General features: G+C 44.8%; 1 pseudogene; it reads right to left on the bottom strand.

Annotated features, from left to right (window-relative positions):
* Positions 1–791: 791 nt before the first annotated feature.
* Positions 792–19,244, bottom strand: part of LOC114709103 — a 63,459-nt pseudogene continuing 45,006 nt past the window's right edge.

Here is a 19,244-nt window from a genome sequence, read left to right as displayed (position 1 = left end):
GAGGTGGGAGAAGCCTGGGGAAATTAGCCTGTTGGTAAAGTGCTTGCCACATTAGCATGAGGGAACCAGAGGTTAACCAACCAGATTCCACATTTAAAAACATGTCACGTACAGCTATCTATGCACACCTGTCATCTCAGTGCTGGGGAGGCAGAAATGGGGGAGGGGGGAATCTAGAGCTTGGTGGCCAGCCAGCCTAGCTGATCCAGTGAGCTCCAGGCTCAGTCTGAGACCTTATCTTAAAAAATAAGTTGGAAGCCGGGCGGTGGTGGCGCACGCCTTTAATCCCAGCACTCGGGAGGCAGAGCCAGGTGGATCTCTGTGAGTTCGAGGCCAGCCTGGACTACCAAGTGAGTCCCAGGAGAGGCGCAAAGCTACACAGAGAAACCCTGTCTAGAAAAACCAAAAAAAAAAAAATAAATAAATAAGGTGGAGATTATTGAGGAAGATAATCAGCAATGACCTCTGACCTTCACATACAAGTGCACATACACACACCAACACTAGTGTGGGCCATACCACAGAGCTACCTGCACCTTACAGAAAGGAAAATAAATGCCCCTTATCTTCACAACAGCAGTGGTCCTTACAGCTGAGAGTAAAACTCTGAAATCAGGGGATGTGGGGAGGCTAGCTCCTTGATTGTTACATTTCAAAGATCCTTGAGAATTACAGTCCTTGGTTCTGGCTAGAGGCAGCCAGAGACGATTTACATCTCAAAGAGGCAGAGAAAGAATTTACAATTACAATTTTTCATGTGTAAATGCTCTAAAAAAATGGTGAGGGGGAGGTCAAGGGCTGGGAATCAGGGTGAAACCCCTATAAAATGTAACGGAAGCTGCGGGGAACATGAAGGCCATCTTGGTCAATATGTTTATCACCATTTCATGGGCATTTCGCTGGAACTTGAAGCTAGCGAAGGCATTCTCATCTGTCTCCTCCTTTTCATCTGCATAAGCGCTAAGATTCGTTTTGCAGTTAACTAAGAGTTCAAAAGGTCAAGCCATTGGCTCGGGTTCAGGTCCTCAAAAGCAACAACCCAGAATTGCACCCCATTTCCTGACTTTGAGTTCAATGCATTTAAAACCCCAGTATATGCCACTGACGCCACCCCAACGCTGCTGACGCCACCCCGACCCTGCTGACGACGCCACCCCGACCCTGCTGACGACGCCACCCCGACCCTGCTGACGCCACCCCGACGCTGCTGACGCCACCCCGACGCTGCTGACGCCACCCCGACCACCCCGACACTGCTGACACCACCCCGGCCTGCGGTGTTGAGCTCACCGGCTGACTAGGGTCCCTCAAATCCCACACTAGGGACGAAATAACGCAGTGGAGTTTAACAGAAAGCTGTAAGACGATAGGTTGATGGGGCTGGTGTGGCACCTTTCAAGAAAATCGAAACCAAGGGGCTAAAGAGATGGCTCGGTGGTTAAGAGTGCTCACCACCTTTGCAGAGGACTGGAGTTTAGTTCCCAACAGGCGCATCAGAGATTTACCTAGTGCAACTCCATCTCCAGGGATCTGATGCCCTCTTCTGGCCTCCAGGAGCACCCACACACATGCGCACATACACACAGAGAAAGAAACATACACATACATACATAAATTTAAAAAAATTATTTTAGAAAAGTAAATAGAAGTCATAACTATTGGTATACATTATAACCTCAGCATTTGGAAGTTAGACAAAGGAAGACCAGAAGGTGACCTTGGCTAGCAAGTTTCAGGCCAGCCTGGGCTACCGGAGGGAAAATAAAGGAACGGTCAATGAAATGGCATGATGTAGATGTAACCAACCGTCTTATTAAAATAAGAAACACAGAACCAATGTAAAAAAGAAAGCCGAGAGGTCAGAGCTCAGAGCTAAAATCTTACCTCCTGCAGTGCTCCTAGCTTCCCCGAAGGAGAGAGCTACTTCCTGTGTGTCTGTCTTTAAATAGTCTTTCTGTTCTGCCTTCTCATTGGTTATAAACCCAAACACATGACTGCCTCGTCACTGCCTGTAAGTACCGCCCTCCAGGTCTTAAAGGCGTATGTCTCCAATGCTGGCTGTATCCCTGAACACACAGAGATCTACCTAGCTCTTCTACCAAGTGCTGGGATTAAAGACGTGCGCCGCCGCTGCCGCTGCCAGGGCTACCGCCGCCGCCACCACCACCACGCTCTTGCTATGGCTCTAATAGCTCTGACACCCCGGGCAACTTTATTTATTAACATACAATGAAAATCACATTTCAGTACAAATAAAATACCACCATAGCATGAGGCCTCTGGGTTTTAGATACACGTGTACTTTCTGTTTCTTGGTTAAGGTGTGTTGAAACACAGAGAGATCCAATCAGCCGATGAAGTGGCCTTGTAGTTATAGCAGAATAAACACTGTCCCCTCAAAAGACATTCAGGGTCAATGCTACCTTTTAAGACAAAAAGGATCTTTCCAGATCAACTTAAGGAATCTTGAAAAGACAATCCTGGATTCTCCAGGCCAGGTCAAAATGCAACCGAGTGTTCATTAAACAAAAGAGGGGTGAAGATTCACAGAGAAGAGACCATAATGTAAAGATAGAATAGAAAATCAAGTGAAGATCCTGGCCTTAAGACTGATAGAACCACAGCCCAAGAGCAGGCACCAGGAGCTAGAAGAGACAAATAATTCTCCCCAGGGCTCTAGGGGAAAGCTGTGTTCCACCTTGGCTCTGACCCAGTAATACTGACTTCTAACTTCTGGCTTCCGGAACATTAAGACAGTAAAATTCCATTGTTTTAAGCCACTAAGTTTGTGTTAATGTTCCAGTAGCCACAGGAAACAAGGGCAGATATTGGGCCCAGAAGTGTGGTACTGCTGGGACAGACCAATAAAAATGCGCAAGTGACTTTGGAATTTAGTGATGGACCAAGGCTGGAAGAATGTGAGGCATATGGTACCTTAAGTGCTTCAAACAGACTACTGATAGACATGTGGACCTTTAAGGCCCTGCTGGTGGGAAGGGATGAGAAGCCTGGCAGTTGGGGAGGAGCTCAGTTGGCCGAGCACTTGCCTAGCATTCACAAAGACCTGGGTTTGGTCCCCTGCACTGCATAACCTGGCACCGTGGTGTAAGGCTATAATCCCAACACCCATCAAGTGGAGCAAGAGGATCAGAAGTTCAAGGCCTGTGAGACCCTGTCTCAAGGGAGCAGGGCAGGAGCCCAGTGGAATAATCCTAGATCCTCACTGAGACGTGTTCACTGCCACGAACAGAACATTACAGAGGCGTGAATAGCATGTGTGCTGCTCAGAGGCCTCAAAAATGACAATAGAAACTGGCGCCTCACTAAACTGTGACCGGCCGTTGTATAGAAAGCAGAACTTGTAAATAACAAATACGATTACTTAGCTAAATAATTTTTCAAGATTTATTTTTAGTTATGTGCCTGTGTTTATGTGAGTATATGTCATGTGTGTGTAGGTACCCATGGAGGCCAGAAGAGGTCATCAGATCTCCCAAAGGTGGAGTAACAGGTAGCTGTAAGGCACACAACACAGATGCTAGGAATTGAACCCAGGTCTTCTGGAAGAGCAGCAAGCACTCTTAACTGCTGAACAATCTCTCAAGGCCTAACTAAAGAGACTCTTTTTTTAAGCAAAGTGTTAAAGATGGTTTTTTTCTTATTGTTTACACTAAAATGCGAGAGAGAGACATGGGAGAAAGAATCATTAAGCAAAAGTGAACTAGGAATGGATGAGTTGGGGAAATCTCAGCTTATCCAGTTGTAAAAGATGCTGAAGTGAGATGAGTGTTGGGGAAACGGGCTCTGGAAAGAAGTCCTGAAGTAGAGCTGGGGAAGCCTCTGTTAGTGCTGAAGAGATCCAGTGTGCGGAAAAGGAAATAGACTGTTGAAGCAGCTGACATGAACAGTGATGGTCCAAGTTGGTCCAGGGTGTTCTTGTGATATCTATGTGATGAAAGTGTTTCCCTTAGTATGAAATGCTGACGCCTCCATTCAAAAAATGAATATTTTGGAAGGGTAATTAAATGTAGGGATCCAGAGATTAGCATCCAGTTCATATGGCAGCTGTGATTTGAGGTGATTGACAGAATATTTAAAGCCCTGATGCTGAAGGAGCTCATCATGGAAGAGGCTATGGAGCCAAAAGGAGAGGTGTTTAAAAACTGAGTAACAGGGAGAGGGGGCTGTAGCTCAGTTGGTGCAATGCTTGCCCAGCACCCACAAAGCCCTAGGTCTGATCCCAGCATTGCATAAACCAGGTGTGGTGGCACATACCTATAATCTCAGGACTCAACAGGGGAAGACAGGAGGATCAGGAGTTCAAGGTCATCCTTGGCTCCAAGTTATGACTAGACATGAGACCCTGTCTCAAAAAAATATATATATATATATTATATAATATATAAAATGGAAACTTCCATAATTAAAACTCTAGAAAAAAAGGGGCAGCAAAAGAGATTGAGAAGGTGTAGGGTAGGTGGGAAAACCAAGAGAATATAGCCTTCTACTAAGTTAAAGAAAGAAAGTGTTTCAAAGAAGAGAATTTTAAAAATACAGATGAAGCCAGGCGACGGTGGCACATGCCATACGGGTAGATGACTATGAGTTCGAGGTCAGCCTGTTCTACAGCGATAGTTCCAGGACAGTCAAGGCTGTTACACAGTGAAGCCTTGTCATGGAAAAAAAAAATACAGGTGATACAGTGAATAACAATAGAACAAAAAAGCCTCTCTCTCTCTCTCTCCCTCTCTCTCTCTCTCTCTCTCTCTCTCTCTCTCTCTCTCTCTCTCTCCCTCTCTCTCTCTCTCTCTCTCTCTCTCTCTCTCTCTCTCTCTCTTTCTCTCTCTCTCTCTCTCTCTCTCTCTCTCTCTCTCTCTCTCTCTCTCTCACACACACACACACACACACACACACACACACACACACTGGATTCAGCACTCTGGAGTCAATGAAGACACTGACAAGGACATATTCTACAATAATATGGATAGAAGTCTGACATGCTGGCCTCAGAGAGGATTCAAGAGAGAATTTGAAGACAGTGTGCATAAGAAATGAAATCAATTTGACTGGAGAGTTGATTGATTTTGCTTTTTTAAACTCCACAAATTTGTCCAGAATGAGGTGTTTACTAGTTTAAAGGGAAGAAATTCTGCTAAGAGACAGCAGAGTGCTGGAAATGGGGAGTAACGAGGATCCGGCATGGCTGTTCAATTAGAGAGCTTGTAATTAAAGGAAGGGTGGGAAGAGCATGGTTACTTGAGAACTGAAGGGAATGAAGAGGGCACATGACTTTGATCTCCTCAGGTTGTGAGGTAAAAAGTAAGAGGGTGATGGGGAGGGCTGAGGTGGTGAGGGCTGGGGTGGGAAGGGCTGGGGTGGGAAGGGCTGGGGTGGGAAGGGCTGGGGGGTGAGGGCTGGGGTGGGAAGGGCTGGGTGGTGAGGGCTGGGGTGGGAAGGGCTGGGGTGTGAGGGCTGGGGTGGTGAGGGCTGAGGTGGTGAGGGCTGGGGTGGTGTGGGCTGGGAGGTGGGGCTGGGGTGGGAAGGGCTGGGGGGTGAGGGCTGGGGGTGGGGGCTGGGGTGGGGAGGGCTGGGGTGTGAGGGCTGGGATGGGAAGGGCTGGGGTAGTGTGGGCTGAGGTGGTGAGGGCTGAGGTGGTGTGGGCTGGGTGGGAAGGGCTGGGGTAGTGTGGGCTGGGGTGGGGAGGGCTGAGGTGGTGGGGGCTGGGGTGGGGAGGGTTGGGGTAGGGAGGAGTGGGATGGGGAGGGCTGGGGTAGTGTGGGCTGGGGTGGGGAGGGGTGGGAGTGGGGGCTGGGGTGGGGAGGGCTGAGGTGGGGAGGGCTGGGGTGGGGAGGGCTGGGGGTGAGGGCTGGGGTGGGGAGGGCTGGGGGGTGAGGGCTGGGGGGTGAGGGCCGGGGTTGTTGACAGGTTGAAAAGGAGGTGAACAAACACGTAGATGAAAAATTCCTACAGTTGAGAATTCACCAGGTTCTTAGGAAGCTGGGCAAGAAGATTGCTGTCAATTCAAAAGCAGCCTGGGCCTGCTCCCCTCCATGGGAGAACCTACCCTTTTGGAGGAGGGGAGGAGGGGTGGGTCGAGGGGGTGGTTAGGCGGGGGTCAGGGTAGTGGGAGGAAGGATGAGAAGATCTGTGGTTGGTATGTAAAATGAATTTTTAAAAATTTATTTTAATAAATAAGTAAATAAATAGAACAGCCTGGGCTACGTAGTAAGTCCCAGACTGGCCTGAGGTTTATTGTGAGACCCTTCCTCAATAAAAGAAAAAAGGGGGTGGAGAGTGTTGACTCAGTGGACAAAAGCATGTGCATGCTCCAGTCCCCAGAACCTATCCACATGTTGGGAGGAGGGAACTAACTCCTGCAAGCTGTCCTCTCTGTCTGTCTGTCTGTCTGTCTGTCTGTCTCTCTCTCTCTCTCTCTCTCTCTCACACACACACACACACACACACACACACACACACACACACACACAAATAAATAAATAAATTTGGTGAAATAATTTACTTTTAAAGGAAAGAAGGGGAGGCAGACGGCTCCATAGGTAAAGCTTGCGGTGCGAGGACATGTACCTGTAACCCCAGTGCCAGGGAGGCAGACATAGGAAGATGTCAGGGCCTCACCAACAGCTTATCTAGCCAAATGGAGCACTTTGCATTTCCTTCAATGAGAGGCCTTGTCTCCAAACATGAAGTGGAGGTCCAGCAAGACAGTTCCACAGAGGAAAGCAGCTGTCTCCCAGCCTGGTCATCCGAAGTCAATCCCTGGAAACCACGTCTAGGTGCAGGCGAGCACTGACGTCACGGAGTTGTCCTCAGACCTCCACGTGTGCACTGTGATCACAGACCCACACGCAAGAACAAACTCTGAGACACACTGTTCATTTTCTGTGCCTCTGTGTCTACTCTGAAAATACCATATACTACATCGCGGTGTCCTTATTTTTTGGTGGCAGAAGTAGGGCTAATTAACTCTACCCAGGTTTCTGATGGTAAGCCGCAGACATGCAGGCGGAACAGCTACCTTCCTTTCAAATCCTCTCTCCTTCCGCCTTGCCTACCCATGTTGCCGTCAGCCAGCAGCCTCATGAGACAAGGAAGAACAGAATTCTTCAGCATATTGACCCTGACCCAGTGATAAATGACTCCGTATTTCGTTCTAATAAAGCTGGTAAGTGAATAAAAGCCCCATCCAAGGCAGCATTTGATGACAATTTAGGAGTAAGAGGCACAAACCTGAAAGATAACGGCACTTGCCTCACAGATGCGAAGTAGAGAGTCTCACCCCCCTACTTTCTACTGCTGCATAATGCTTATGAACCACTGCCATTTGGTGCTAGCAGACGTCCCAAGAGTGTAGTGGGAGCGTCACCAGCCCAGGAGCATTGGGTTTAATCAGCAATAGGAGAGAGAGAGAGAGAGAGATCAGGGGTTGTGGGATTTCTGTATGTGCTACACCCCATGCCTTGCTTCTTGCAGCCTCTCGCGATCACAGACACCTCTTCCAGGTCCCTCTCCATGGTAATCTTTCAGTGACAACAGTGGCCATGTTCACAGAACACAAATGCTGTGGAAACAGACCAAGACAAAGTCAGTCTTGCCGTCTATTCCCTGGTGGAGTTAGAAGTGTAACCACCAAGGGACTGGTGAAGGGGTACTGTGTTCTCTGGATGAACAACTTTATGCTTTTGTGTCCGATCAGCCTATTAATAACTATTAAAAATGCTATAATCATAGGATGCCAGCACTGGGAGGGGATTCTCAAAATTTTGTTTCTTGGATGGGGGAGCACACATGACAATGGTCATATGAACATCTGAGGGCAGCTATGGGAGTCAGTTCTCTCTTTCTACTGTATAGGTGTTGTAGGTAGAACTCAGGTCGTCAGGCCTAGTGGCAAGTGCCTTGGCCTGCTCAGCTGTCTTGCCCATCCAGAAATGTCATTTTTTAGGTCGCTGTACCAAATGGAAGGATCTATTCTAAAACTGACGAAGCACTCTTCCATAATCCTTGAGTGCGTTCCAGAATACTAGAGCATTATCCCATTCAAGAGAAAGCCTAGGGTTGGAGAGATGGCTCAGTCAGGGAAATGGCCGTTATGCAAGCCTGAAGACCTGAGTTCAGTGCCCAGAACCAAAAGAATAAAAAAATAAAAAGCCAGGTTTAGCATCACACATCTATAATCCCAGAGCTTGGAAGGCAGCATCCAGAATCACTGGGGCTTGCGGGCCGGGCAGCACAGCCAAGTCTCCAAAATAAATAAGTAAATAAGGTTGAAAATGATCATGGACAACTGGCATCAATGTTTAGCTTCCACGCTCACAGGCACACATGCACACTCATACCAAACATGTACATACATATAAATATTATTATTATTATTATTATTATTATTATTATTATTATTATGAGAGAGCCCGTATTGCCTCTGACAGTCAAGAGGCACCTCTTACCTTGAGCTACACTCTGCCTGTCTGTAGCTATGATACACATGTTAGCAGCAAGGCCTGGAGAGATGGCTCCGTGGTAAAGGCACTGGACAGACTTGCAGAGGACCTGGGTTCTCTTCCCAGCATCCACATGGCAGTTCACAAACTGACATGGTGGATCACAATCTAGTGCCGTCTTCTGGCCTCCAAGGACACTGCATGCATACATACATGCAGGCAAACATATGTGTATAACATATAACAATTATTTTAATCTTAAAAAAAGGAACAAATAGCAGACATGACCAACCTGAGTTAAAACAGTTTGTCTGAATTAAGAACCAGTTCGTCCACTGAGTGTCTCAGTAGCTGAGTGATTGTCTGTCCTCAATAAATTCACTTATAGGATCACTGTGTTCTAATCAGCTGTAGATAAAATGCATTCAATGTGAAAGTCAAGAAAGAGGGCTGGAGAGATGGCTCAGAGGTTAAGAGCAGTGGCTGTTCATCCAGAGGTCCTGAGTTCAGTTCCCAGCAACCACATGGTGGCTCACAGCCATCTATAATGATATCTGGAGCCCTCTTCTGGCCTGCAGGCAGACATGCAGGCTGAACACTGTATACATAATTAATAAATAATTTTTTTTAAAAAAAAGAATCTCAATTTAAAAAAAAAAGAAAGTCAAGAAAGAGAGGCAGGCTGGAGAGACAGCTCAGCGGTTGAGAGCACTGACTGCTCTTCCAGAGGACCTGGGCTCAATTCCCAGCACCCACATGGGAAATACAAAACAACCATCTGTAATTCCAGTTCCAGGGGACCTGACACCCTCACACAGACATATATGCAGGCAGAATGCCAATGCACACAAAATAAAAAGAAAGAAAGAAAAGACAGGAAAAGAAACGAAATAAATCTAAGAAAGAGCTGGTATAGTAGTGCACATCTTTAATCCCAGCACTTAGGAGGCAGACGCAGGTTGATCCCTGTGAGTTCCAGGCCAGTCTGGTCTACAAAGAAAATTCCAGGCCACTGAAGGCAACACAGTGAGACCTTGTCTCAAAAAAATAAAATGAGAGAGAAAGAGAGAGAGAGAGAGAGAGAGAGAGAGAGAGAGAGAGAGAGAGAGAGAGAGAGATCTAAGGAAAGATTGCTTCTTTCAAATATAAGAAAGCAAAAAAAAAAAAAAAAAAAAAAAAAATCCTAGAAGTAAATTGCCAGAAGCGAGGTTTGATAATATGACTTTATATGGCCATTTTCTATGGGTGTAAAAACATGTAACTTAGCAGGATCTAGTAAGCAGTTGTTTCAAATTAAATTATTTGTTAAAATTAAGATGAGTTCTGGGTTTTTAAATCAAAGTGAATTCACTGCAGCAAATGAGATCTGAAGGAAAATAAATGAACACTACTCAGAACATTGTTAATGTACCCGCGTTCCTGTGCTACCTGTCTGTGCGAGGGAGCGATGCCGTCCTAAATGAAAGCTGAAAACTGTGCATTAATAGTCTGCATATAATGATAGAGAAACTGTAATACAGATTTTCTTTTGAATTTTCCAATTTGCTCTATTTTCCTCTAATAACTTCTGCTTCGATGATTGTATATTGATCTTCACTGTGTGTTCTTTTCCCTAAATGCTCAATTTGTATGTTGGCAGGGGTTGGGGGGATGACACTGTGTAAAGACTGATCCAAATCCTCATCTTCTGTCGGCATGCCCTTCTGTCGTCAAAATAACTCCCAGAGTTTTTTTCGCTATGAATATTCAGGAACTGGCATGCTTTTTCCTCCATATTTGATCTTTATTTCTGCCGTGAGTCATTTCACAGTTAATTAATTTCTCTACCTTCCAAATAAGAAGAAATACAAAATAATGCAAGCCATTCTAGTAGTGTGAAAGGAGGAAAAAGAGAGAATTAGGCTGGTGCTCTGAATAGCAATGACATTCAGATGTTCCCAGTTCCATGCCTGTTACCTTCAGCTCTCCTGGTGGTGTGAGAGACCTTGACCTGTCAGAGCCAACCACGCTACGTCTGACCAAACACCTGCCAATAACATCATCAACTGTCATGTGGTGCCAAGTCTTGCTTCCCAATCCAAGAATCTTAGGTCTATTTACTGACCACTTCCTTCATGTCCTCATAGTTGATCTCGTCTCTAAAAATGTCTACGTGAAGGGCTGGAGCCATGGCTTGGAGGTTGAGAGCACATACCGCTCTTACAGAGGATCCAAGAGTTCAGGATCCCAGAACCCACCTTGTCACCACCTGTAACTCAAAATCCAGTGGAATCTGATGCTTTTGGCCTCTTCCCCTACCCCCACCCCCCACTCCTGCACCTTTCCTTTCCGTAGGCCTACCCACCTCCACCCTTTCCCTTCCCTAATAAAAACTCTTATAGTGGGTTCCGTTGTACCTGGTGTTTTCTCACACCCAGTAAATAACAAATATAACAGAACAACTAGCCAAAAAAATTAACCCAGCACTGTTGTTTTAACTGGCCATTATTAGAGGAATTTAGGAATAATAAAAGGAAAAATCATGAGGTCATTCTGCCTTAATGATTGCTACATCCCCAGTACCTATCAAAGCAAATTTTTATAGTGGGTTCCTATTTTTTTAAGATTTTTATTGCTTTATTTGTGTGTGTGTGTGTGTGTGTGTGTGTGTGTGTGTGTGTGTGTGTGTGTGTGTGTGCAGACATGCATGCAGGTGCCTGCAAAGGCCAGAAGATGACAAAAAAATGATGTTGGGTCCCCTGGAGCTGGAGTTACAGGTAGTGATGAGCCACTCAGCATGGGTCAAACTCAGGGCTTCTGGAAGATCGTCAGGTGCTCTTGATTTGTGAGCCAGCTCTTCAGCTATAGAGCAGATTTCTATGTGCATAAGATGTATAAATGAGAAAGGCACAGGATCTTGCACCTGGAGTCGAAGCATCAAAAGTAACCAGATAAACATCAATTAAAGGAAAATAATGCCCCAAATGGTGAGGTGCTGCTCTGTAAACACTGCAAACACTAAAGAAAACAGAATCTTGTGAAGAAGTTGAAGAAGCCAAGTATGGGGCCCATATCTATAATTCCAGCACTTGGTAGGTGAAGACAGGAAGTTCAGCAGTCCAGCGTCAACCTGGGCTACATAAGGAGCTTAAGGCCAACCTGGGCTGTCTCAGACCCTGTCTCAAGAAAACAGCAAATAAAAAGTAAGTTTGAACTGGGCTTAGTGGCACACACCTTTAATCCCAGCAATCAAGAGGCAGAAGCAGATGGATCTCTGTGGATTTGAGACCAGCCTGGTCTACATGGTGAGTTCCAGGAGAGCCAGGGCCGTGTAGAGGGACCCTGTCTTGACAACAATGAAATAATTTGGAGAGGACCACTTAGGCATAGCTGGGCACAGCATGGTGGTAAAAGCCTGAACCCTCAGGACATGGGAAGTAGATGTCCTTAACTATACAATGAGTTTGAGAAGACCAGCCTGGAACACATGAGACCCTGTGTTGAAAAGAAAGAAAAGAGGAAAGGGAGGGAGGGAGGGAGGGAGGGAGGGAGGGAGGAAGGAAGGAGAGAGAGTGGAGACAGAAAGGGAGGCAGAAAAAAGGAAATAAAAAAAAGAGGAAATCAGAATTAATTTGACCCCAGATTTCAAGTGAAGCGTATCACCAGGCAGAGAGAAATGTCATCCCTGGCAAGTAGATCAGAACACATGAAAAATACGTGCAGGCTGCAAGGAACGTGGACCAATGAGGAAAATGACTCTATTGGACTGGAGCTTGTGTGGGAAATAGTTAGATGGGTGGTTCGGGGCCAAATATGAACAGCATTAAAATTCAAGTTGAAAGAAGCTCAGAAAAGCACTGAGCATGCCAAGTGGCCAAGTTGGGTTTGTTTTTTTTTTTTCCTTCTGCTCTTAAGTCATTAGCTTCCTCTCCATTTCACCTGGTGCATTTTTCCAAAAGATAAGTAAATATTTCTTTCTCATCGTCTGTGTTAAACATAAGAGCCCAGGATGAGCCAGAGGATAAAGGAATAATCTTACCCTCGGGCTGGAGAGCGCCTCAGCAGTTAAACCACCTGCTGCACAAGCATGAGGACCCAAGTTCAAATCCCCAGAAACCACATCGATGCGGGATGAGCCTGAAGGTCTGCTTGCAATTCCAGCCTCAAAGGTGGAGGCAGTGCTCCCCCGGAGCAAAGCGCCTAGTGAACTGGCCACATCGGCAAGCTCTGGGCTGGACAAAGACCTTGCCTCAGTGAATAAAAGGGAAAGGCTGTCAAAGATGATTCCAGACAGCAAACCCCAGGCTTCCGCATGCATCCATGTCAGACACACACACACACACACACACACACACACACACACACACGCTAGAAAAAGAAAAGAAATCTTATCCCTCAGATTTCAAGGTAAAGCAGGAAGAGAGAAGCAGAAGGCAGCAGATGAAGTAACATGGGCTATGAGGGTGTCAAAGGCTGGTCCCCTCAAAAATGACACCAAAACACGTGTTAATTAAACAAAGCTGAGGTCATTGCTCAGCACTATAAGGGAAAATTCCAGGTCAACAGTGGTGTCCCCAGCAAGGGAAGGCCAAGTTATGATATACATTGAGGTCTTAAAATCTGGTTTAAGGCAAGTCTTCCAATTTATAAGCTTGATTGGAATTGAGGAGGGGACCAGGTGCCACTGCACAGACCTGTGATCCCAGCTACTCAAGAGGCTGAGGCAGAAGAATCACAAGTTCAAGGCCAGCCTCAACAAAGCAGAGAAGTAATTAGAGAACATGACATCATAGTTAGGATTGATGGAGACCATAAGAAGGAATTTTGAGGGGACAGATTCAAAGAGTCTTATGTAAACTTCCTACTGATGGTGGTGCATTCCTAAGACTTTATCTATCAGCCCTTGGAATGAAAAGCAAAGTCAGTTAGAACTTCCATTTTCCTGGGAAGGAATCTCATGGAATGCTTGAGTTCTGTTGAAGACAGTGAAATAATAAAGTCTTGTTAATGTTGGCAGAGTCCTATCGGGCATACAAGCAAAAAGTAGAAGATGGGAAGCCAAAAAAGGAAGAGTCTAGACCGCCTATATGGAATCAGAGAAGCCTTCCGAGAAGAGCTGGTCTTCCTAGAAAGATGTTTAAAATGAGCAGAAGTTCACCTAGTTTATAAGAGAGAGACAGACAGACAGAAACAGAGAGAGACAGATAGACAGAGACAGAGAGACAGAAACGATTCAAAGCAAAATCAATGCATTCTACTTTAGTAGTTTTAGCCATTCAGAGGACGTTCTTGGGCATTAAGTTTTCACCTAAGCTAAGGTTTCATTTTAAGAGGCAGGTACAGGAAGGTTGGAATGTGGGTACCAAAATACAGTGAGACAGGAAGAAGAAGTTCTAGTGTCCTACAGCACAGCAGGATGACTCTGATCTACTCTTACTATATATTTTACAAAAGACTAGATGAAAGAAATGTGTAGGCTCCAAACACAAAGAAATTGAAAGTGTATAAAGAGCTAGAAATGCTAATGAACCTAATATGGTCATTACACTGTGTATGTGTGTGTTGAACGACCACACTATTCCTACAATGTGTATAATTATTTTGTACCAATTAGAAAATACTTTTCTGTGCATAGTGGTATACGCCTATAATCTTAGCTTTTGAGAGGTGGGAATAAGAGAAATAGGAGTTCAAGGCCAGTTTCAGTCACACAGCATGTTCAAGGCCACCCTGGGCTACATGAAACCCTGTCTCAAAAATAAACAAGGAGCTAGAAGGAAGGCCCAGTGGTTAAGAGCATTCTTGCTTTTCCAGAGGACCTAAATTTGGTTCCCAGAACTCATGGCAGTCAGCTCACAACGGCATGTAATTCCAACTCTGGGGGATCCAATGCCCTTTTCTGTTCTTTATCAGTATCCACACACACACATTCACCCACATGTACACACAAAAAAAGAAAAAAAACTTTTAGAAATAATTGTTATAATTATTATTATTTTTTTTTTTTTTTTCGAGACAGGGTTTCTCTGTGTAGCTTTGCGCCTTTCCTGGAACTCACTTGGTAGCCCAGGCTGGCCTCGAACTCACAGAGATCCGCCTGGCTCTGCCTCCCGAGTGCTGGGATTAAAGGCATGTGCCACCACTGCCCGGCTATAATTATTAATTTTTAATTGATCCTGAAAGCACTTTTGTGTTTTAAAATTAGCTACAAAAAAAAAGTATGATTGAGGGTACAACCATAAAATCATGTACTTTTTTAAATATTTTTTAAGAGCAAAAAAATGACAAGAAAGGGAGCAGGGGGTTGCCAGTGAAGTTTAGTGTCTCTGCAGTCGTGTAATGGCATTCAAATCCTCTCAGGAAAGAGAGCAAATATTCTATACTGCTGAAGCCACCTCTGAGACCGCTCAGATCCCCCTCCTGCATGTCGGAGAGTCTTCTTGGAAATGAATCTCAATGGATTAGGATTGCAGCTCAGTGTAATAGAAGAGGTGGCCTTGAAGGAGACTTAATCAGAGAATAAATTTCAAAATCAGAAGCACAATTTGGTTGGAGAGCATCGGGAAACCAATCAGCACCTGACGCTCCTAATAGCCATCACCAAAACCCAACATCTTCATCCCTTCGGTGCCCTTGTCTGGTAAGGGTCAAAGGACCCCCAGCTGGCTCATCTCTGGGTTGGTCAGCCCCAGGTCTGCCAGGCAGTGATGAACGTGGCTCAGATTCGACAAGCTGTAAGCCTGATAACCCCACACCTGAGAGCCTAGACAGATTCAAAACAAGCAGCTAATTAAACCTGGAGCAGTGAGCTATCATCATCCGAGATTCATGGGCGGCCAACAAGCAGCAGAACTAGGAACACGGCATTCGGCAACAGCTGTCACCTGCTATAATGTTCTTTAATTATCTTAAAATCTGTAAGAACTGACAAATGGGTGACAAAATGCAATTTTCTGTGTCAGGAAGCGAGAGACAAGCCTGCGTTACTTTGATGAGAGGAAACACTGTAAAGTCGGCTCTCTCGGCTCTCCTTATTGGAGAGGGGGGATTGTTGTCACTCAGCTCTGGTCTATAAACACACTCATTACGGGGCTCCTGGAGGGACACATTTCCTTCTTTATAAGATTGAGTAGGAGAGATTATAATGGGTTGGGGGGGTGAGATGGCTCATCAGATAAAAGTACTTGTCACCAAGCCAGGGGACTTGAGTTTGACTCTGGGGACCCACATGATGAAAAGAAAACTGACTCCAAGTTGTTCTTTGACCTCCATGTATATGCAAAAACACGTGTGCGTGTGCACACACACACACACACACACACACACACACACACACACAAGTGCACACACTTAAAAACCATTTTTTAATGGTTACTGAGCTATTCCAGGCTTGTCCTCACAATCTCAATGCTTGTTCGGCCCTCAACACCACCGTACTATAGACATTGCACAGAGCTGCACTCTGGGGTGATCATAAGCAAAGACCCACCCGAGTTCACTGGAATCCCACCATGCCTCTTGCCATAGATCCCTCCAGGTGCCCGCGCAAACTGTGGTCTAAGCCTTCCGGACTGCTGCGACGTTTATGACCTCTGTAAGGATTTCCATTAGTCTTTCATTTCATTGGGTCATTACAGTTTCCTGAACTTGCATGATAGCGTCCTTTGTTCCTTTAGGGTGAGTTTACTTCTATCATTTACGCAGTTTTGCCAGCCTTTCTGGGTCAAAAATGTTCACCAGAACACAAAATAAATCGCAGAAAGAAAGGTCACTGGGTAGCAAATAGCTCTTAACAACATTAGCTAGAAAACCACATCCTCTGTACGAAGTCATAAAGAACTCATAAGCCAAGAGCATTGCACCACTCAGGGTCCCAGGACATAAAACAGAGGAAAATATGAGCTAGTTCACATTGGCCAAGAGCATATGGCGGCCCTTAGAGTCTAAAGAAAGCATATATAACAGGACTACACAGATCTGTCTACATATAATAAAAATGTGGACATTGCTTTATCTCTTGTTGGTTCTTTTTCTTGATTTTTGTTTTTGATGGTTTTTTTTTTTAAGTCAAATAGCACAATCAATCAGCATGCTCTGAGGGTGTTGACAGTCTAACAGGATCACTCATAATTCTTAAGACATACAGTCTTCATAACTTGTTCTTACGAGGCACCTAACAATATGAATGTGTGCAAGTAGAGTTTTGAATCATCAGAACAGGAGTCATATTCAAATTTAAATTCACAGGACCACATTTCTACCCACTAATTAGAATAAAACTGCTGAAATTTTCTATTTAAAAATCCTTTTATGCAATTTGCATTTGTGAATCCCTTTTCATGTAGATTACCAGTGAAGTTGGTCTTTTGTGTGTATGATCTCTAAAATGTGGTCTCTCTAGGGACAGGCTGATTATTATCAACATTACAGCATGATGCCATCCTTACTGAGCTGGCCTTTCTAAATTACAAGTTTGAACTTGCCCGCTGAGACACAGCTAACATCTACTGGAGGTCTGGGTTATTTCTCCTGACTTCCCAGCCCCGTACATCGGGCTCCGTTCTATGCAAAGGTGCTTTCTTGCTTTCCTTCTCACCATTGGTTGGACAAGCCATGAGTTCCACACTTGTACATTTTCTTAGATTTCCTCAGTTTGGTGGGGAGCTTTTCTCCTGGTCTTTAGTGTCCTGGGACAATATTAGACCCATAATCACATAGATGAAGCCTTGTCCTGCCTCACCCACTCTAACATCAAGGCTCCGTCTCTCTCCATGCGCCCATTTGCTTTGACTGCAAAAGATCTAGCTTCCCAAAGTATACAGAATTATTCAAGATAGAATACTTGATACCATGCCCTTGTGTATCATTGTTAAATTATTTCAAGTTTTTTAATCCACTGACATGAGATAATAAATGTGCTAGAGGTATGAGTAGCCTCAGCTGTGAAATGAAAGGCTTACACTAAAGAGTCTAGATTTCTTCTTTCTTTATTTTTAAAGACAGAGTCTCACTAAGCAGTCCGGGATGACCTGGAACTCACTATGTGAACCAGGCTGGCCTGGAACTCACAGAGATCCACTCCACCTGCTTCTGCCTCCCAAGTGCTGGGATTAAAAGTATGCACCATCACTGCCCTGCCACAGCTCCTTTTTTTTTTTTTTTTTGAGACAAGGTTTCTCTCTGAAAAGTCCTGGCTGTCTCTGTAGACCAGGCTGGCCTTGAACTCACAGGGATCCACCTGCCTCTGCCTCTCTAGTGCTGGGATTAAAGGCGTGTGCCACCACTGCCCAGCTCTTTTTTTTTTTTAATCTTAATTTTTATTTTTTCTCTCTTTTTATCCTACAGGTCCTTTGTGTATGTATTATGACTTCCAGTTTAGTGTTTTATGGGATTCCTGAGTGTGGGAAGGAGTGGGTCTCTGTGTCTATATCTGTTTCCTGTGTCTTCTCTTGGGCTCTTTCCCTCCTATTTGTTCTGTCCAATTCCAATGTGTTAGTTTTTTACCTTACTATATTTTATTTTATTACTATCCCTTAGAAGCTTGTTTTCTAATGAGAGGCAGAAAGTGGGTGGAGAGTGTGGTGGTATTGTGTTCCCCAAAATATTGTGTACTCTAATAAATTTATCTGGGGTCAGAGAACAGACAGCCACTAGATACAAAGGCTAGAAAATGGTGGCACTCACACCTTTAATCCTAGCATTCCAGAGATAGAAACCCCTCTGGATCTCTGTGAGTTCAAGGCCACATTGGAAATAGCCAAGCATGGTGACACATGCCTTTAATCCCAGAAAGCCAGCCTTTAATCCCAGGGAGTGGTGGTAGAAAGCAAGAAGATATATAAGGCGTGAGGACCAGAAACTAGAAGCATTTGGCTGGTTAAGCTTTTGGCTGGTTAAGCATTCAGGCTATGGAGCAGCAGTTCAGCTGAGACCCATTCTGGATGAGGACTCAGAGGCCTCCAGTCGGAGGAAACAAGACCAGCTGAGGAACTGGTGAGGTGAGATAGCTGTGGCTTGTTCTGTACCTCTGATCTACCAGCATTGACCCCAATAACTGGCCTCGGGTTTGATTTTATTAATAAGAACTTTTAAGATTCCTGCAACAGGAGAGGGAGTGGAGGGAGGGAGAAACTGAGAGTAGAGGGAAGGGAAACCATAATCAAAATATAGTATGTGAGAGGGGGTAGTCTATTTTCAACAAGAGGGAAAAAAAGAAAAAGATGTAAAATAAAATAAAATGTAGAGTCTCTCTCTTGGTCTCCCCTTATCTACGGGTGCCAATGTGATCAGTACAGAAATGAGGGTATCTTTCCTCAGGAGAAAGGAATAACCAACCTTTCTAGAATTCTGTGAAGATCAAATCTAAGGCTGGAGAGTAACTCGGTAGTAGACTCCTTGACTAGCATGTGTGAGTCATGGATTTGATCACAGCATCACCACATACATATATACATTCATGCATACATACAACATACATACATCACACACACATATAACATACATTTATACATACATACAACATACACATATACATGCATACATTAAAATGTAATTTTTTTTCCAAGACAGGGTCTCTCTGTGTAGTTTTAGAGCCTGTCCTGGAACTCGCTCTGTAGACCAGGCTGGCCTCAATCTCACAGAGCTCTGATTATTGTGATGGAAATAGAACAGGATATAAAGGATAGGAAATATAGTCCCATCCTTACCACAAGAAGAGCAGATCTAAAGTAAACTTCAGCATGTAGAAAAATAGAAAGATTTTCCTCAGGCTGGGGTGACATCTCAGTCAGCCAAGCGCTTACA

The sequence above is a fragment of the Peromyscus leucopus genome, chromosome 5, assembly GCF_004664715.2.
Source record: "Peromyscus leucopus breed LL Stock chromosome 5, UCI_PerLeu_2.1, whole genome shotgun sequence".
NCBI lineage: Eukaryota > Metazoa > Chordata > Mammalia > Rodentia > Cricetidae > Peromyscus > Peromyscus leucopus.
Note: the sequence above shows the minus strand (reverse complement) of the source record. Positions and strands in the feature narration are given on the sequence as shown.